A 22036-nucleotide genomic window follows, 5' to 3' on the forward strand; every position below is an offset into this window, starting at 1 on the left:
GTTTATGTGTGTATTAGCAGTTCCTACTTTATAAGGTCCATGTCCCAACAAATACTACGCAGTGCTATGTACTATGCAGACCATAAAGCCTCCTTATAAAACCATATGCCTAAACTGGAATAAATCAATGAAGCACTTAAGCAATAGCTCTGGAGGAGCTGCAGAGTTCCACTGTTAAGGTGGGTCAATCTGTCCATAGGACAAATATTAGACATGAATTCCATAATTCTGGCTTTCATGAAAAAAGTGTATAATTAAACGCCTCTTGGTGGTGGCTGGATAATCCCGTCTAGATGCTTCTCTTCACTAGGACAGAGAAGATAACCAGAGTTGATGAGAAGATGATTGGGGTAAAATGCAGGACAGCCCAGGTAGAAAACTTGAGAGACTGGGCAGAGCCCAGAACTGCTGTTTAATGTAGATTTTGACAGCTATATATCTCCTCTCTTCCACTTCAAATATTGACTGCTTTGTGTATGTATGTCACATAAAATCTTACAATACAGTAATGACAAAAGTTTTATAATTGTAATGTGACAAAATGTGAACTAGTTTATGAAGTATTAAAACAATGCAACACAATGTAAGAAGTAATCAGCTGATTTTGAGTTAAAGGTTCTGTGTTTTGTAGTCAGTTCTGCAAGTGCTAACATGCTGACTGGGGCAGCAAAGCAGACATGGAAAAGAAAATCCAGCCATCCTTGACTGCTGATCTCCAAAGCTCTACACAGCTGCTTGGCTTCCTGACAACCAGCAGGAGCATAAGAAGAGCAGTAAGTATGACCAAGACTAAACAAAGGTTTATATGATGCTGCAAAACAAGCAATTTACCTAGCAACATACAATATTAAGCAATTTTCATGTGTTTTTCAAAATTTTATCTCTCAATGCACATGTATCTTATGCTCCACAAAACTTTGTGCTTCCATAAAATAATTTCTACTTCATCCACCAAACCATGAAACTTGCAAGAAAACAAACCAGCATCTATTATTGAAAATACAATCTCTCAACACTTCATCTAGATTTCAGTTAGTCTAAAACAATGAAATTATGTCCATCTCACTATCCTCACTATCCTAATAGGGTACAGACCACTCTTTCTTTGAAAATTATTGACTTTTCTCATCTGAATAAATGTAACTGAATTTAAGATGATATATTTGTAAAATCTTCAGTAAGAGTTTGTGAAAGTGAAATAAATTTGAGACTTTTTGCGCAAGTTTTATACGGGTGCCAATAAATGTTTAGGGAACTGTTGCCATGAAATGATTTTTTAGCACTTTTAATCTGTATTGGTGATTGCATAACACTATTTAAGTTTCTTAAGTACAACTCTGAATGGAAAATCTTCTGAGGAAGTGTCAGACACTGATATACAACAAGACTGATGTTGGGGAAAAACTGCCAACTGTCTGTGCGCATGTGGTCAAGTTCTCTTCCAGCAATCAGTTTGGCTAACAGAATACTTCAACTAATGTTCCTGACTAATACTTGCATCAAAAAGGTAGTTCACAATGCAGGTGACAAACAAGGCTCACCCCTAGGAGAGCAGCTAAAGTGCAAAGATATCATTTGTTTCCTGCAAAGCCATGATCATAGAGGAGCTTATACACAGCAATGCATTTGTCTTCATTAATGCACTAAACCGTTTCAATGTTTATTTATTTTGGAAGACTGAGACAGAATGTATCTTTGGCCCCTGAAGGTCTTGGGGGGCCCTAAGCAGCTTCTTAGTTCACTGATGTCTTAGGTTGGCTCCTAATGTGACCAGCATAACTTAGCTTATTTTAAGACTAAGAAAATTGTTGATTACTTAGGATTTAACTGAAGTTTTAAGAATTATATAATTAACATTAATTATTATTTTTGTTGTTTTTTGTTAACAATACTTAAACTCCCTGCTATACACAAAGCCAGAATTTCCAACCCCCCTGGTCCTCAGGGCACACTGCCCTGCATGTTTTAGTTTTTTTTTTTTTTTTTTGCTCCAGTCCAGGTGATTTCAACTGACAGGTGTTGCTGAACAGCTACCTGCTGAATGAGGTTCAGCGCTGCTCTGGCCTTGTGGTGACCGCTGGAGATCTGGCACCATCATCCCGTCATCTTTTGTCAACTCTGTTGAGGCCTTCCTGCACCCGTTGACTATGTGGCGCATTTGGTGAATCTTCCAGTTGATTAAGAGTCCAAACTAATGAACTCTTAGTTCATTAGATTGTACTAATGAATTAATCCAAACTAATTAAATTTGAACTGAATTAAATTTTGGCCTCCTGTCAAAATCCGACCTTCCAGACAGAAGTTATTGTCACTTCTTCTCTGGTGGCAAAGGATTGGCGAGGACTTCCTGTAGGATTTCGAACATGTCATGGGTGATTATCAAGAGTTAGTGAATATGGTTTCAATCTTATATCATATACATGGAGAAAAAGAAATAGTCAAATAATCTTGCAGCACTGCAGCCTTCGGACAACCTGACCGTTCCTGGTCTTATGAGAGTTGTAAGATCTTCTTTGTTGCCAGATAACTAATTAATTTGCTTACATGTGTCATGCTTTTTTGTGTCTAATAGGACATACGATGCCAACAAGTGAATTTCCATGAATAATATATAATAAAGAATAACATACTTTATCAATTCATGAAAATTGATAAAGTATATTCATTCATTCAAAAATCGCAGGAGACCAACCTTTGAGGTCAGGAGTGAAAGATCCCTTGCTTAGATCCTACGCATATCAATGACTAAACCTGATGAAATGTTGACCTTTGGATGCTTGTAGGATCTGGTACATGGCTAACGTTGATATGTTTTAGATAAGTTCCCAATTTTTTTCTCTGTTATACAGCTATGTTGAGTAGTTTCTGTTTGAAAATTTATATCAACATAACTGTAAGATAATCTGTCAACTGCCTCATGTCCACTCTACATGTCCCAGTTTCCCTTTGAATCATAAGACTTACATACTCAACGATGGTGTAGATGTGGACCAAATGCTGTCAAAATTCAATCATTCCCTCTGAGAACATTTTATCATTCAGCTGTAGAAGTGAAAATAACCTAGAAAATAAACCTCAAGTCGTTAATCACAGGATCTGCTCTTAAAATAACAGCTCATATGGGAAACAAATGCACAAAACAAAACAAATTCCTCAGACAATGTATGAAACAGAGCTGGATTGAGCACGAGCACATGCAAAATCTAACTGAGTGGTGAGATAAAACTGTGATTTGATAAAAAATAGAATAAGTGGCATTGGGAGGAAACTCCATTTGATGTGGATTTCCTGTTTTATATAAGCTCTTCCATGTCTCATAAATCTATTAATACCCCCCTTTGTGGTGTGAATGCAACAAGGCCTTGCAATACACAATTTTCCCTGCTTGCAGTACTGTGCTGCACGTCCACATGTGAGTTATATGGAGCTGTTTGTTATCAGCAGGAACCCGAGTCTACATGAGGGAGGAAATGTTACTGATTCCCACCATAACTCAGCACAGACCTAATCAGTTATGGTAGCTTGATGAATGGAAGGCTTACGGTCCACACAGACCTTTGCCGCAAGCTGCTAACAATAAGTCAGATTGGTATATTTCACAATTATAACTGTGCTAAAAGGACTCCAAAAGATAACCAAATGCATTCCCGCCCTCTTTAGCACCATTCATGTGGTTTTGTGAAATGAAAGACTCCATGTCTGCACACACAAATCTAGTTATCACTGTAACTGTAGTTCACAGCCAGACTTCCATAACAAAAGTCAGCATCGACATGAAACACCAAACAAATTCAAATACAAAACAGAACACCTGTAAAAGCCTCTATGACTACTACAGAACTCCTCATTAAAAGTAATTCAAGCAGGGTGTACTGTGGCGGCGCAGGGGTTAAGCACAACCCACATATGGAGGCCTTACTCCTTGATGTGGCCATCGCAGGTTCAATTCCTGGCCTAGAAACCTTTGCCGCATGTCTTCCCCTTCTCTCATTACCCACTTTCCTGTCAATTAATAATCAAATAACGGCCACTAGAGTCAATTAAACTTTTTAAAAAAAGTAATTCAAGCAGAAATAAACATGCTTTTCAATAATCCCACATTTTTGTTTTTAAAAGTAATTCTGTTGTTTTTTATAAGTCAATGTTATATTTTTTCATTGGCCCTACTGTAGATACATTATCTACTGGAAGGATTTGGGCAATATGAAGTAAAAGTTTCACTGTGAAACTACTATAGGGTGGGAGGACGGGTGGGAGGGTCAAAACTAACAAGTCGGGATACCACTTGATTATATAGTATGATTAGCCAAATAATTTTTAGGTATTAAGTTCTATGAATGCTAATCTGATTATTAGTACAAATGAGTGAATTCATGCAATGGTGTCACGGAAAGTACTGCACACATACAGAATAAATACAGATTGATCTCTCCAAAACATGTTTATAAACAACATAGTTTAATTTTACAGTTAGAATATGTCAGATAATAACCTCTGTAATTAAGCTAGCATTGTTCAACTAAAGAAAATAATAATAAGCAACCTGATAAATTGATAAAATAATAGATGATAAAAACAAAGAAAGTGATAATGAGGAATAACTGAAACACTAATGAAATAATGAAAAATAGTAACACAATGGAGAAACAATGCATCAGTGTCACAATTCAGCATGTCTCAGAGCCAAAAATGATATGAAGAACTGGGAATTAAGACATTAGCTTAATGGCTAACAGAAAAAGTACCTGGTTAACTGACAAGCTAGCTAATAGAAAATGGTAATGGGAGGATCATTTGTTGATCATTAGCCTTTAATAGTGATGACTGAATACAGGACTACTCCTGCCACTCATGTGGTCTAATTGAAAGATTTTAAGATTGTATGTTCTTTTTTGCTGTAACCTCCAAAATATTTTCCCATGAAGAATTGCTAGAAGAAAAAATACATTTTATTCAACTAATAGGGTATAACGATACATCCACCTCATAAGATCACAGACCCAAAGTGATATTTTGATTTGCTTCAAGATACAGAAATTTGCTATAACATGGGTCTTTCCCATTTTTACAAACTTCACAGACTCCTTTAGAAAAATTAAACCATGATTTTTAACATAAAATATTTTTTACAATGTATTTAGATTTTAATGTGAAACTTTTTAATTTTACTCATCAAAATCCTATTTGACAGTTTAGTGACCACTCTTAAAAGTTTCAGTGAATGAGCATTTTCTCACTTTCAGGTTAGTTGTAATTTTTTCTTTGAAATATTTGTTTCCAAGGATATTTTTTTATATTTTCCCATGCTCAACGGTGCCTTCACCTGCATCTAAAAAGGTAAGTGTCACTTAGGTTGTTGAATAAGAAGTGCAGAATCACATTGTGTTTTCCTAAGCAGTTTTAAAGAGCAAACTGGTTTTCAGCCATGTTTATTTATTTTTTATTATTATTTGTGAGTCTTTCTTCTTTATTTCTTTAATAATTCCAAAAGGTATAGATATGTGAATTTTCTTTTAACAGAATTTTTTGAGTCCTTAAGATTGTAAAAATAAATTAGTTAAATGCAGTTTAAGATGGTAGAAAATGTAATTCTTACATTTTTGTTCCAGAATTTTTGCAACCATGTCTTATTCTTGACATAAAAGGCCCTTTTGTCTAATCGATTCTCCGAGGCCTGGCAATGTGTTTTTATTATTTTGCCATAAAGTAGGTTTGTTGATGAGGATGAATGCAGTCTGACCCAGGGTAAAATGGAGAAAATGCTTAATGATGTCCAAGCATCAGAACAGCACTTCAGAGAACAGACGAAGTGGGAAAAGGCAAATGAGTCATACTGGTAGCAAGACATTCAGCGGGAAACAGACAATAAAGGTGAGACTAAATACACATGGCATAACAAGGGACAGCTGTTATGTTCCCATGTGTAACTTAGACACGTGGGGACTAAATTAACCAAAATACAAACACAGAAACCCACATTCTCCCATACTTGTATAAATGAAAAAATAATTTGTAAAAATAAAAATTCTGTCCTAAATAATGTTAGCTCATCCTGTTTTGTGTCGTGTAATGTAAAGATTATGCATTTTACAACTGCACAATAAAATGTTGCACTACCTTTTTTGCAGAAACTTACTGTTAAAGCAGATGGAGTAGTAAAACTTACAATAGAATACTGGCAGCTGAAGACGTCAGAATTTTACTGCATATGTAGTTTCATCACTGAATTTACTGTAACAGTAAACTACTATGAAAATTAATCACAGTGCTGAATATATAAATTTACAGTAAACTACTGGCAGCTAAATTCACCAGTATTGTACCATTTATTTTTAACAGTAATTTACTGACAGAAATCTACTGTCAATAAATTACAGTACAATTATGTACATTTATGGTGTGGTTGCCAGTATTTTACTGTAAATTTCCAAAATTATTTCCTAGAGTGACCCCATTTACAATCCTAGTCTTTTTTTAACCACAGAAACTGGAGTTGTGTGAAGTTCACAATAAGCTCATTGCTCACGCTGCTTGTGTCTAAACATTTCAGGAACAATTCAAATACACATTTTCAAGCATGCTAATTTAGCAAATCACCAGAAACTGAGAGGTGACGATTACCAACCACACGGCCAGAAACAAGAGCCAACTGCTCATCATTTTTAGTTGATGGATGCATCCATTCATTTTCTTTGACAAGCTGGTGAAAACATGTAAGAACAGGAGTGAAAGATGCTATTACAAGGCAGAGGGAAGCTTGTGAATATCCAGAAATACAAAGGTGGGAACTTGTTCTTTGAACCACAAAATGGACGTCATGCATGAAAACAATTCCTTCCTCTGGGAACATACTTCACTGGACTGAATGAAAAAGAGACAGAAACAATGGTGGTGAGTGAAGTATGGGAATTAGTACAACAGCTTCAGTATATCACAGTCAAGGCTGGCGAATGATGTAACGAAAGGAAAGAGATGGGTTAGCCTGTCAATGCCTTAGTTCACACTCTAACACAGAACTAAAGAAATTTGTTTCATTGGATCAAAACTCTTTACCCAATGAAACACTGGTCCTTGTCAACCTAGTAGAATCCCTACCTATGATTTTTCTTCTTTGGCCCCTTATGAAAAATCCACTCTCACAAATTTAGGGGTGAAAATAGACCCCTGCATTAAAATTCGACTGCCAAGTCAACGGTGTGATTAAGTCATATTTCTTTCAACGGAGGCGCATGCAAAATTTTCTTTAGTTCTTATATCAACAACAGGATTTTTTTTTTTAGATTTTTGTCACTGAAATGTTGAAATAATAATGTTTGCGGTCAGTTTTCAGAAGGAATGCTATATACTGTTGTAAGCTGGATAACTAGCAATATCACTGCTTAGGGTTAACTAGTAAATGACACAAGAGAACAGCATGTTAGGATGCTTTCTCCCACTTTGCTTGGGAAAGGGGGAGCTTGGGATGGGTAAATGTAAGTTATATTTACATGTTTTTCTAAAAATGTTATTTCTTTATTTTTTTATTTATTCTTATGCACATTTTGGGCAATTTCATGTGCCACTGTGCACATAACTCAACCTTGAGTTTTTCAAGACACTTAGAGGAAAGAATGAAGGCATTCATTTGATCAGTTAGAATGTCCATGGCAGGGCACTCAGTTCCACATGCTAAATCTTAAATCTTTGGCAGCTGACATGTTGTTCCTTTAAGAGACTTACATTAGACCATCTTTTTTTTTAGATGTTCTTTGAAAAGAAGTTTCTGCCTTGTACTTGGGTAGACAAAATATCTTAATCTTAATTTTCCAGTAAGGTTTGTGGTGTTGCAATTATTACTTGGAAAAATATTCCTTTTAAGCATAATTCAACACTATGTGATCCAAATGGCTGATGCATCATTGTAGCAGGTTATCTTTATTCTATTCACTTAACACCGTTGAATATCTATGGGCCATTTAAATTTTTTCAGAAAAACTTCTGAGAAATTGTCTGACCTTTCAAGCACAAACTTCATAGGTGTTGGGGACTATTTTATTTAGTACTTGACCCCCATCTTGGACAGATTTGATAATAACTTTAATATTGAATTTTAAATCAAATATCTACAATTCCACATAGGACATTTTTGCACTCAATGGGATCTGAAAGTATCCCATCAGCCCTGATGGCCATTACACATCTCCTTTGATACATTTTCTAAACAAGCCATCCTGTGTCTATGTAACACTTACAATGTGATTACAGTAACTAGAACACATAATAAGACCAGGGCTGGGTTCCTCTACCGGAGTAGTGAAATGTGTAGACGTACTAATGACCACAGACCTGAAAATCTGCTTAAACTGTCGGCTTATTATTTGTTGAAAAGAAAGGAAATAACAATATTACAAACAACTGACATACATTTAACACAGAATTCAATCCAAAATAGTTTCCCTGTTCTTTCATAATATTTTATTTAATCCTCTTTTGAAATTTAAACCTAATGTTGTTGGGTTCTGCAGGGGAGTGTTTTCTCTACATTTTCAGGGTGGCAGGCTGACGGGATCCAGCTGGTGCTCGTCATCTCCAATCAACAATGGCCTTAAATAGGAGCGGCTTCCCAGAAGAAGATACCAGATGGTTCCGCTTCTACAGTGGTACACTCTAGCTCTCAGTGCTGTCGCAAGTGTTTAACTTGTTCCTGATGCCTCTCCCATCTTTCTTCCTCCTAGAACCAGCCCTGACCTCTCTCTGAGAATCAGATCCACCTGGACTACCTGGCCCTCGCTGTTCGGCTTGGCCGAGCCCCTGGATTCCTCCACCACCACCACCCTGCTGCTGCCTGTCCACCCTCAGTTACCAGCTGGAACTTCCCCACCTGGAGACCCCTCGCTGCCCCAACTGCTGTACCCTCCTCTGCTCACCTGAACCCCCAATCCGTAAGCCCTCATCAGGTTACATCATCATTCCTGTCATTATTCCTCTGTCTAACTGCTCACCCATTTCTCAGTTCCTCCTCTGGCCCGGTTCCTCCCTGCAGCCGCTGATCTACACCTCTCCATCGTTTTCTCCATTACACCTTCTTGTTCAATAAATCTGTAAACTGAGTTTGGTGTCTGTAGTTGTTGCTTGCCTTCGAGTCCTGGTACCTCTCATTATGACAAATGTTAGATATTAAAGGACACTATTTATTTAACCTAGGTTATAGTTCTATTTAAGTTCGAGTCAATACTGTTAATCGGTTTTGATTTACAGTTTATCTTTTTTAGTTAGTATTTTTTAAAAGGTTAAACTTTTTTAGATTCCTGTTTTAACCATTTTTTGTTTCTATTTTAAACTCAACAGACAATGTTACATTTCACACACTTTAACAAAGAATGTTGTTTAAGAAAACAAAACAATAAAATACACAACAGAACATAATCCAGTAAAAAAATGGATTATTCCCAATATCCAGCAGAGGGCCTAGCTCCTGCTAGACAGCAGTTAAAGGGCTCCTGGGTTACGGCTCCCCATCTTGTTTCTCACTCACGGAATCCAATTCAGCTATCGACTTGGAATTTCCCGGTCCAAATATCCAGCAGAACCTTAAAGGCCTGGTTTAATAATCAACAAAGCATGGCAAAAGTTTGTTTAGCTTTGTTCCGCACTGAATAAAGTAATGCACTCGCCTGTACTGGCGCCTGAACATTGCGTGTGTGGGAGGGAAGAGGAGTGGGGGAACAGGGGGAGAACATGCTTCATCCCACACCAGTTTATCCATTATATTAGCGTTTCTCAACGGGGCGGTACCACCCCCCAGGGGGCGCTGGCAGAATTACAAAAGGGGGTCGCTGCTATTCCTTTAGGGGGCGTTTTCTCAAACGTAAACTTTACCCCTTATATGCACAACAAAACCAGTTTAGACTTTGAGTTACTTGCTAAAAACTGAGGTGTGTGACATTAAAACATGCATGCATGGCTGCTACTCTATCAATTGTAGCTCTTCTTCTCTTCAATGTTTCTGTTAGCTTCTTGGTGCAGCTCCCGCTCCTGCTACTGGTAGCTTCACAGAACTATCAGTTCAGCGTTTCATCGGTTAACGGCCTTGCTGTGATTGACTTGTCAGGTTATAGGTGTCTGGGTGTCTGGTTTTCAAATATTTTATGTTCTATTGAGGATTATATATATATATATATATATATATATATATATATATATATATATATATATATATATATATATATATATATATATATATATATATATATATATATATATATATATATATATATATATATAATATATATTATTATATATTATATATATATATATATATATATATATATATATATATATATATTATATATATATATATATATATATATATATATAATATATAATATAATATATATTATATATATATATATATATAATATATATATATATATTATATATATATATACAATATATATTATATATATATATAATATATATAATATATATATATATACAATATATATATATATATACAATATATATAATATATATATATATATATATACAATATATATAATATATATATATATATATATAATAATAATAATACATTTTATTTCTAAGGCGCCTTTCTGGCACTCAAGGACACCGTACAAAGAGCGAAAAGTAACAGCAACAATAAAAATGTAGCAATTAAAAATAGATCAGATAGATACACAACAATGTATCTATATGAAATCTATATATAAATCTATGTAAAAAATCTATATAAAAATCAAGCAAACCAATTGTGTCATATTGAAAAGGCAGATCTAAAAAGGTGTGTTTTAAGTTCGGTTTTAAATTTAGGGAGTGACTTTATGTTTCTAAGGTGAGGTGGTAATGAGTTCCAGAGTTGGGGAGCAGAGCGACTGAAAGCTCTGCTCCCCATGGTAGTAAGACGAACAGAGGGGACAGACAAATGGATGGAGGAGGATGATCTGAGGGAACGAGAGGGAGTGGCAATATGAATAAGATTGGAAAGATATAGTGGGGAAAAATTGTGAAGAGCCTTAAAAGTATACAGAAGAATTTTGTATTCTATACGGAACTTGGTAGGCAGCCAATGAAGTCTTTGCAAGATAGGAGTGATGTGGTGCATGGATGGGGTTTTAGTAATGATACGGGCAGCTGAGTTCTGGACCAGTTGGAGCTTATGAAGAGATTTCTGGGTGAGACCAAACAGAAGGGAGTTGCAATAGTCCAGGCGTGATGTCACAAGACAGTGAACAAGAATAGCAGCGGAATGGGAAGAAAGGGAGGGGCGAAGACGGTTGATGTTGCGTAGATGAAAATAAGCTGAGCGGGTAATATTGTTAATATGAGACTGGAAAGAAAGAGTGCTGTCAAGAATAACACCCAGACTCTTTACCTGAGGGGAGGGGGAAACAGAACAGTTATCAATTTCAAGACTAAAGTTTTTGATTTTGGCCAGATTAGATTTAGTACCAATGAGAAGGACCTCCGTTTTATCACTATTAAGGTTAAGTAGATTAGAGGAGAACCAGGATTTAATTTCAGTCAAGCAGTCAGTAAGCGAGGATGGTGGAAGGTTGGAGGAGGGCTTACTGGAAACATAAAGCTGGGTGTCATCTGCATAACAGTGAAAATCAATGTTATATCTACGAAAGATATTACCCAGGGGAAGGAGATAAATAATAAAAAGAAGGGGCCCCAAGACAGAGCCCTGGGGAACTCCTGATGTAACAGAGGAAGGTTGGGAAGAAAAGGTTTTGATCCGAACGAACTGAGTGCGGCAGGAAAGATATGATTTAAACCAGTTTAGAGGGGTCTGAGTGATACCAATGGAAGACAGTCTATTAAGTAGGGTGTCATGACAAATAGTGTCAAACGCTGCACTCAAATCAAGTAGGATAAGAATGGACAGTAAGCCAGAGTCAGCTGCCATAAGGAGGTCATTAGTGATTTTTATAAGAGCTGTTTCTGTACTATGGAGGGGACGAAAACCAGACTGAAACAGTTCATAGAGGTTATAGTTGGATAAATAAGTGTGAAGTTGCGATGCTACTATCTTCTCAAGAATTTTAGAGATGAAAGGCAAGTTGGAGATAGGACGGAAATTATTCAGATTGTAGCAATCAGCACCAGGTTTTTTTAAGATAGGAGTTATGGCAGCAATTTTAAATGATGCGGGAACTGTTCCAGTGGAAAGAGAGGAGTGAATAATGGTAGAAATAAGAGGGATTATGGTTGAGGCACAGGCTTTAACCAAGACTGTGGGAAGAGGATCAAGCAGACAGGTGGACAAGTTGGATTTATGTATTAGACTTGTAATTTCTGAAGTTGTTGGGAGCTGGAAGGAAGAGAAGGAATGGGCTGGAGGAGAAAGTTCATAAGCAGAACAGGGGAAGGGTTGTATATATATATATTATATATATATATATACAATATATATTATATATATATATAATATATATAATATATATATATATAATATATATATATATATAAAAAAAAAAAAAAATTCCCTTCTCACCCTCCGCGGGTGGTCTCTTTCATCCTCTGAGCTCGGGTCCTCTATCAGAGGCCTGGTAGCTTGAGGTTCTCCTCCAGTATCTTGGCTGTGCCTAGAACTGCACATTTCTGGACTGAGATGTCTGATGTTGTTCCTGGGATCTGTTTGAGCCACTGCTCCAGTTTGGGGGTGACTGCCCCGAGGGCCCCTATGACCACAGGCACCACTGTGGTCTTCACCTTCCAGGCCTTCTCCAGTTCCTCTCTGAGGCCCTGGTATTTCTCCAGTTTCTCATGCTCCTTTTTCCTGATGTTGTGGTCACTTGGTATTGCTACATCCACCACAACGGCTTTCCTCTGTTGTTTATCCACCACCACAATGTCCGGTTGGTTCGCCATTACCATCTTGTCTGTCTGGATCTGGAAGTCCCACAGGATCTTAGCTCGGTCATTCTCCACCACCTTTGGGGGTGTTCCCCACTTTGACCTCGGGGCTTCCAGTCCATATTCGGCACAGATGTTCCTGTACACTATGCCCGCCACTTGGTTATGTCGTTCCATGTATGCTTTCCCTGCCAGCATCTTGCACCCTGCTGTTATGTGCTGGACTGTCTCAGAGGCCTCCTTGCACAACCTACACCTTGGGTCTTGTCTGGTGTGGTAGATCTGAGCCTCTATTGCTCTGGTGTTTAGTGCCTGTTCCTGGGCGGCCAGGATGAGGGCCTCTGTGCTGTCCTTGAGTCCAGCTTTCTCCAGCCATTGGTAGGATTTCCTGATATCAGCCACTTCAGTTATTTGTCGGTGGTACATCCCATGTAGGGGCTTGTCTTCCCATGATGGTTCCTCCAGCACCTCGTCCTCTGTTCCCCATTGTCTGAGACATTCGCTGAGCACATCGTCCATTGAGGCTTTGTCCTTGATGTATTTATGGATCTTGGATGTTTCATCCTGGACAGTGGCTCTCACACTCACTAGCCAGCTAATTATTCCGGCAGGGTATCTGATTACTGGTAAGGCATAGCTGTTTATTGCACGGATCTTGTTCTTGCCATTGAGCTGGCTTCTCAGGACTTGCCTTATTCGTTGGAGGTATTTGGCTGTGGCTCCTTTCCTTGTGACCTCATCGAGGTTGCCATTTGCTTGTGGTATTCCCAGGTACTTGTAGCTGTGCTCTATGTCTGCTATTGTTCCCTCTGGGAGTGAGACCCCTTCTGTGTGGATGACCTTCCCTCTCTTTGTAACCATCCGGCCACACTTCTCTAGTCCGAATGACATCCCAATGTCAGTGCTGTAGATCCTGGTGGTGTGGATCAGTGAGTCGATGTCTCGCTCGTTCTTGGCGTACAGCTTGATGTCATCCATGTAGAGGAGGTGACTGATTGTGGCCCCATTCTTGAGTCGGTATCCGTAGCCAGTCTTGTTGATGATTTGGCTAAGGGGGTTCAGGCCTATGCAGAACAGCAGTGGGGACAGAGCATCTCCTTGGTATATGCCACATTTGATGGACACTTGTGCAAGTGGTTTGCAGTTGGCTTCAACGGTGGTTTTCCACAGCCCCATCGAGTTTGCAATGAAGGCTCTTAGAGTCCTATTGATGTTGTACATCTCTAAGCATTCAATGATCCAAGTGTGTGGCATCGAGTCATAGGCTTTCTTGTAATCAATCCAAGCGGTGCACAGGTTGGTGTGTCGGGTTTTGCAGTCTCGGGTGATTGTGTGGTCTACAAGGAGTTGGTGTTTGGCTCCTCTGCTATTTATGCCGATGCCCTTCTGTGCCGTGTTCATGTATTTATCCATGTGCGCCCTTCAGTTAGCCATTCAGGGTGAGTCCCATTCTGTAGCAGCTGGTTCAGTTGAACTGCCAGTCGCTCATGGAGGGCAGTGAGTTTCTTTAGCCAGTAGGCATGGATCATGTCAGGCCCTGGTGCTGTCCAGTTTTTCATACCCGAGACTCTTTCTTGGACATCTGCCACAGTGATGGTTACCGGGGCTTGTTCAGGGAGGTTGCTGTGGTCCTCTCGTAGAGAGGTTAGCCACTGTGCATTGCTGTTGTGGGACGCCTCCCTCTCCCATATGCCTTTCCAGTATTGTTCAGTCTCCAGCCTTGGTGGGTCTGCTCTGTTGTTAGTACCCTGCCATTGAGAGTACACTTTAGCTGGTTGGGTGGAGAAGAGCCGGTTAATCCTCCTGGCTTCATTCTCTCTTGTGTATCTCTTTAGGCGGCTGGCCAAGGCTTGGAGCCTTTGTTTGGCAGTTTCGAGTGCTTCAGGCTCACTTCCCTCCTTGTTATCTTGATCTTAGCCTCTAACCGTCTTTTCCATGATGGATATTGGGTCTCATAGTTGCTCTTATAGCCGAGCATTTCAAGGATCACTGATGCTGAGTTGTATATCAGCTCATTGGTTTCTGTTATGATGTTGGTAGGGATTGTTCTCAATGCTGCATTCACATCTTCAATGAGACTTTCTGATGGTACTTCACTCAGCCGTTGTAATTGGCGTCGGGGTTGCCTGGTGTTCATTCGGGCCACGATTCTCTCTCTCAGGTCAGTTGCTGTCTCGTTCAGCTTTGATAGTTCGTTCATTACTGGGGCTGCATACCCAGTCTCGGGGTGGGGAGTAGTTAACTCCCCCCTGACCTTATCTTTGGGCTCCTCCCTTTTGCCGTAGCATTTGTGTTGTACCTCGTCAATCTCAAGTTGTGATAGCAGTTGCCGTTTGCGGATGTTGGAACACTGAGCTACTAGTTGTTTGGCAGTCATTGTAGACTGTGGGTGTCGAAGTAACCATTCCACCCTCAGTCTTTGCATGTAACCCCTCTGACTAGGGTTACTTGAGTAGTAGCATTCCAACAGATCCATGTTTTCGTCTCTCGCCCATTTCCGTCTTGTTCCAGTAGCCCATTTTTCATCAAGGTGCTCTGGTTCCCCAGCACCTGACGCAGACCTTGTTTGGCCGGGCGACGTCTGAGCCGGCATGTTATGCGTATCAATGTCTCTCATGTTATGAGGTAGGCTATATAGCTCCAAGGGTCTTGCCTAAGGACCCACACTGCATAGCTCAATTGCACAATTGCACTGTTGTAACTCGCCCCAGCCCGGATTCGAACCCCGGTCTCCCGGGTGGTAGACTGGTGTCTACCCACTATACAGTCATATATATATATATAGCTTATATATATATATATATATATAGTCATATATATATGAGCTATATAGCTCATATATATATGAGCTATACAGTCATATATATATATATATATATATATATATATATATATATATATATATATATATATATATAACTTCCCTTCTCACCCTCCGCCGGTGGTCTCTCTCTCTCTTTCATCCTCTGAGCTCGGGTCCTCTATCAGAGGCCTGGTAGCTTGAGGTTCTCCTCCAGTATCTTGGCTGTGCCTAGAACTGCACATTTCTGGACTGAGATGTCTGATGTTGTTCCTGGGATCTGTTTGAGCCACTGCTCCAGTTTGGGGGTGACTGCCCCGAGGGCCCCGATGACCACAGGCACCACTGTGGTCTTCACCTTCCAGGTCTTTTCCAGTTCCTCTCTGAGGCCCTGGTATTTCTCCAGGTTCTCGTGCTCCTTTTTCCTGACGTTGCGATCACTTGGTATTGATGTTCAAACATCCAAGATCCATAAATACATCAAGGACAAAGCCTCAACAGACGATGGGGAACAGAGGACGAGGTGCTGGAGGAACCATCATGGGAGGACAAGCCCCTACATGGGATGTACCACCGACAAATAACTGAAGTGGCTGATATCAGGAAATCCTACCAATGGCTGGAAAAAGCTGGACTCAAGGACAGCACAGAGGCCCTCATCCTGGCTGCACAGGAACAGGCCCTAAACACCAGAGCAATAGAGGCTCAGATCTACCACACCAGACAAGACCCAAGGTGTAGGTTGTGCAAGGAGGCCTCTGAGACAGTCCAGCACATAACAGCAGGGTGCAAGATGCTGGCAGGGAAAGCGTACATGGAACGACATAACCAAGTGGCGGGCATAGTGTACAGGAACATCTGTGCAGAATATGGACTGGAAGCCCCGAGATCAAAGTGGGGAACACCCCCAAAGGTGGTGGAGAATGACCGAGCTAAGATCCTGTGGGACTTCCAGATCCAGACAGACAAGATGGTAATGGTCAACCAACCGGACATTGTGGTGGTGGATAAAGAACAAAGGCAAGCTGAACAGTGATGAGGGCAGATCAGGTGAAACACATGATGACTAGGCAGCGAGTGAAGAGCGTCAATACAAACTGAAAGCAAACTAAAACAGGAGAGAAACTAAAGAGGACATAAGATAATACTAATCAAAAGAAACTAAATGAAAATGCACAGAACAAAATGCAAGAATAAACTAAAATACAGAGGAATAAACTTATATGGCAAGACTTTTCGATCAATAATTAAGACAGGGGGCTTATGGCCAGAAATGTGAGGTCACTGACGTCGGACCACTTTTTTCAGTAACAAGTAATCTAAAGCGTTGCTATTTCAAATCCAGTAATCAGATTAAAGTTACTTATCAATATCACTTGGTATTACTGTGCGTTACTATTTTCTTTTGTAATTTAATTTTATTTCCTCTACCTCTTGGGGAGTGATAGCCGTGTCTGTGCAACAGTATCAACAGCGACAGAAACGTAAACAACGGAGGGAGGAGAAGGAGGTGCGCATTTTATTGCTTGAGTTTCTGACGCTATGTCTGATTATTATAAGCAGCTTTGGGCTTGTTTCTTTCTTTAACTTATGTAAAGCACTTTGAATTGCCTTGTTGCTGAAAATGTGCTATATAAATAAAATTACCTTACCTTATCTTACTCTAAAGTCGCTTGCAAATTTAATAAGTCGCTGGTTGCTGTTTTTTGGGCTGTTTTTGAATGTGAAGTTACTTATTTGTGTTTTGAAATAAGCAGAGAGAAATTCTAGAATTTATCTGACATCCAATTGGTTTCAGTCGAGCCTTGCAGATCCATAACTTTCCTGATGATCCGTCCTGCTGTGCCTTTAATAACAAGTTATTAAATTTGCTGTGAACTACGTCGAGCTTCGTGTTGCGCTCCAAAAAACTGCAAACATCGAGACTAATATGAACAGCGCAACATGAAAACAGCCACAAATGAACCTGCGTAAAGTTACGCAAGTAAATGCCATGACAATCATTAATAATAAGATAAGTGTCACAAATCTGTGCCATCTGAGTTGTGGAGTCGCAGGAGGAGCGCTGTGCGCTGCGCTCTGACAGCAAAAGCAGAGCCGTAACACAGAACCTGTCATATGGTGTTGTGGTTGGTGGTGAGGAGAGACGCTGAGACCCAGGTTATGGTGAAGATGATGAAGATTTAATGATGATGCTCAACAAACAGTCCAAGGCAGGCAGCACGGCAGAAACAAGCACGCAGCTAAATACCGGTAGCAACTGTCAAACAGGACTATACGGGAACAAACTCAAACCAGGACTTAGCAGTTCTACTGGCAAGTGAAGCAACATCAGACATTGACAAACGACGAGGACCCGACGAGGAACACAGACAACAGGTGGGTTTAAATACACACGGGGTAATCAAGGGAATGAGACACACCAGGGAAACAATCAACGGGGAGGACAGGACAGAGACTCACAGGGAAACAGGACTGAACACAGAAAACTCAAAAATAAACACACAAAAACACGGATCCTGACAGAACCTGGAGGCTGGGGCGGGGTAGGGGGTGAGGGAGTTGTTCTAAAATCCTACTTAAGAGTTTTCCAGACAACAGTGGACCACACAAAGACATGCAAAAATTACTAAAGTTTTTTTTTTTTTTTGTACAGTTGTAACCATTAAACAATCTCCCCTTCAGTTCAACCTTATAAGTGGAGATACATTGTTGATGTTACCTTTATAAAATAAGTTTCAATTAAATATTGGCAAAACTCAATGTAATTTTCACAGGCGGTGGAGCGTTGTTGTTTTCTGAAAGGAACTAAAAATGTTACTTTTAATGTAACTTGGTAACTTTCCATATCAAATAGTCTCCTTTTTCAAGGAGTAATCAGTAATCCGATTGAATCCATCACTCTGTATGGCAAGGACAAAGACACTATTGTAAGATAAAAGGTAAGATAATATTGTTGAAGTGTCACGGGTTTGTTGAGACCACTTCTAGTACTAAGAAGAAATATATTCTACAGACCATAAAAGTAAAGAACTTAGCACTTATTTATGTTTATAATTAGATTTTATTTTATATATTTATTTCTTCATTTTTTCATGTCAGTTTTAATGTCATGAGGCTGTTCAGTGACTCCATGACACTTTCTATTTAACTCATTAGGATTTGATTAAGAACCAGATTTGTTCTTTGTAATGTGTGTACAGTAAAGATATTAATATCTAAATCAGTAGACAGGTCTATATAAAAATATCCATGTTTCTGTCCCATTTGTATGGCATTAAAAGAATCTGGAACTTTTGTTCTTAAAGCTCTGGTTTGCACAGTAAATGCCATGTGGGTGAAATTTTATGGACGATATGTCCCATTCTCCTGAAGGCAGCACAGAGCTGCACCACCAGAAACTGTCAGACACGCTGAAGAGAAGAAAAGTTATGATTGATATAGTTGCAGCTCGATCCATGTTTTAATGTTGCAGAGCACGGTTTTTTTGCACATTGATCAAAGTTTAAACTGGTATTGTTGTACATCTTATCTGGCCATTTTGTGACCCTTCAGAATAAGAGATTTTACTCACACTTAACTGTTTTAACTGCTGACAAAATAAAACCCTGTTATTTGGTTTTGAAACCAAATAAAATATCATAAAATACAGCACTCTTAATGTTTGTAAAAAAATATATTTTTAACTATTTTAAGACCTGTTTATTCTCTTATTTATTTATTTATTTGCCTATTTATCCATTTTATAGCTATTTTTATGAAAAGGCTTATATTTAGTGAGGGCTTTGTTAACCAGGGTTACATCTAGATGCAGAGAAGGCTTTGAACCAAACTTGCCTAATAATTTGTGCACACAGTGTTTGTTGACAGACAATTGGGTTCCTTTGAACAATTACAATCCAAATAGCCAATTCCAAAATAGACTGTTTGGTATTTACAACTGAGGCACTATGTCTGACAGACTATAAAGTTGAATAAATAACTGTCTGAAAATAATGCACTGTTAAAATCTCTTCTGGGTCCCCCTGAAGTAAAACATTTGACCCCCCAAGATTGAGACCTGGCTAACTGAACCAACATGTGGAAAGACTAAGATACAAACTTTTGGAGTGGTGATTATGACTACAAAATAGCTACATTTCAGGGGAGTCAACTTATATACATGATAAACAAGTTATAAGAAAAGAAGATATCAGTATCTTTATTCAGTCATAATAATGGTATGTTCCTTTTTCATCATATTAATTAAAGTACTGCACTTTAAAAAAAATTAACCATGAGAGGCAGCAAATCAAATGCATGCTTAGTAACCAAACAACAGGACCTTTTGTTGCTTAAGGATTTAACATTTGAGGAATTTAGTTGAGGATCATAAGATATCAAATAATTTTCATTCTCCTTAAATTGATGTCAAGGCAAATAAAAACCCAACACATTAAAAACCTTTTTTTTCTACTCTCCCAGTTGAAAGCCTACAGTGAAACTCTTAGTTTTGGGTGTGCCACCAATAGCATCTCATTTCCATCAAAGTGAAAAAGAAAGAACCAAATCACACATTCATGGAGGTTTTCGTGTTGAGTCAATCAAAGAGTGCCTGGGCCCTCAGGCTAGGTGTAAAAGCTGTTTATTTTGTGCCAGAGTGTTTTATCCCGCACTGAAACATTCTTCTTTTCAAAGTGTTTGCCTTCTCCCTGTCCAGACAAGCACAGCTAGGCACGGCTAACGCAGCATGTTAAGGCAGAGTAGGGTTAAGCTTGCTCACAGTAATGTTCAAACGAGGAACAAAGTAGCACACCTCAGTGTATTAATCACTTCTTACTTTCTGTGACACTAAGTCGTCCTTCTCTTTCATTAAGGATCAGGAACCAAAAGCAAAAACAGCGGATTTGATTGGAGTCGGCCTCAGAGCCTAGTCAATGCGATGTTTTGTATTTGCAGAGTTTCATGAGAGCACTCTCCGGATTAATACGGCCCCCATAGAAATATTCAGATATGCTGCCTCTCCCACGCAGGCTTTGCTTGTTGTGGGTTTGGACAGGAAACATTCATCTTGGTGAAATTCCAAATTTTTTTTTCACAACCTATGGACTACTACTTTTAAAAACTTACCATTCCATTTTTAAAGGATAAAGCAAACAATGACTTTGAAATGTCTTCACACCACATTTAAAACTGCCATGTTGTTGAGATGGAAAAAATAAAAACTATGATAAATTATCCAGACTTTTACACCTGCAGAATGACATATTTTATGTATATTTCCACTGAAAAACTAATAAGAGATGGAAAGAAAATTCTATAAAAAAAAGATCAGTGGTGGAGAAAGTACTCAAAAAATGTACTTAAGTAAAAGTAAAAGTACCACATTAACATTTGTACTTAAGTAAAAGTAAAAAAGTACTGGCTTTTAAAAATACTTAAGTATTAAATGTAAAAGTACTTGCTGAATGCATTACCTAAACCCTAATACAATATCATTAAGTGAACCGATCGTATTTAATTTTAATACATTAGAAATGTGCCATTTTAATGAACAATGCCACAGATAAAGCATGTTTCTATTATGTTTACTCTGTAACATAGTTTAGACTTAGACATGTGATTCTATGCATCATAATTTCAGGGATGGAAACATCTTGTCTCCTGTCCTAACATAGCATGAACTTCACTTTTTTTGCCACTATTGGCATTTATTTTGAAAGGAATCCAACAGAAAGGGGATGGAAAGAAGGTGGGTGGGGGAGGACATGCAACGGAGGAGCCACGTAGCAGTTTTGTAGTCAAGACCACCTACCCAAGACCAAGTAAAGACCAGCACCCCACACTACGTGACACAAAAAAATTAAGTTTTACCTTCAATATTGCTTCTCAAATTGATCTGAAAAATCCACATTCACATAAAGCACCTAGATATTAAATACTTAGATCTGAAATAAATTTAATCAGTAAAGATCCGTCCAGAAGAATCGGATCGTTCCTGAATGTCATATCACTATATTGCACTTTGGTCACAGCGTTGTCCCATATATGCGACACCTCAGTCATCACCTCCACACAATAATTCAGCGCATGAGCGACACTTTTTTTTCATCGCAGATGCAACATGTCTCTGATGCTAGCTTTGCTAGCCTCACGTCCACAGATCTTACCTTTCTTTAAGCTTTCCTTCCAAGTGATGCTAAAAGTTGGACGAAGTCCCCACCGTCTGTGAAAGCGAAGCACTGCTTATTTTACATGTCGCCATATCTTATGATTTTTGCAGCGCTATTTTATTACTGACAATTAGACAGACATCTTCTTCCGCTCAGAGGAAACCACATGTCTGGAGCTCCGCGTGCGAGTAAAGGTGGAGGCGATGGGTGACAACAGACACTAAGT

At 38.9% G+C, this 22036-nt stretch overlaps 1 long non-coding RNA gene across 1 annotated transcript; it reads left to right on the forward strand.

Annotated features, from left to right (window-relative positions):
- Window positions 1–8437: 8437 nt before the first annotated feature.
- LOC148160080 (uncharacterized) lies at window positions 8438–9086 on the forward strand. Its single transcript, XR_015762579.1, has 2 exons — window positions 8438–8639; window positions 8715–9086. It is a non-coding gene; the product is annotated as an uncharacterized LOC148160080 (long non-coding RNA).
- The last annotated feature ends 12950 nt before the right edge of the window (window positions 9087–22036 follow it).

Source organism: Poecilia mexicana, unplaced genomic scaffold (genome assembly GCF_051168715.1).
Source record: "Poecilia mexicana isolate PSO_F unplaced genomic scaffold, ASM5116871v1 scaffold_3, whole genome shotgun sequence".
Taxonomy (NCBI): Eukaryota; Metazoa; Chordata; class Actinopteri; order Cyprinodontiformes; family Poeciliidae; genus Poecilia; species Poecilia mexicana.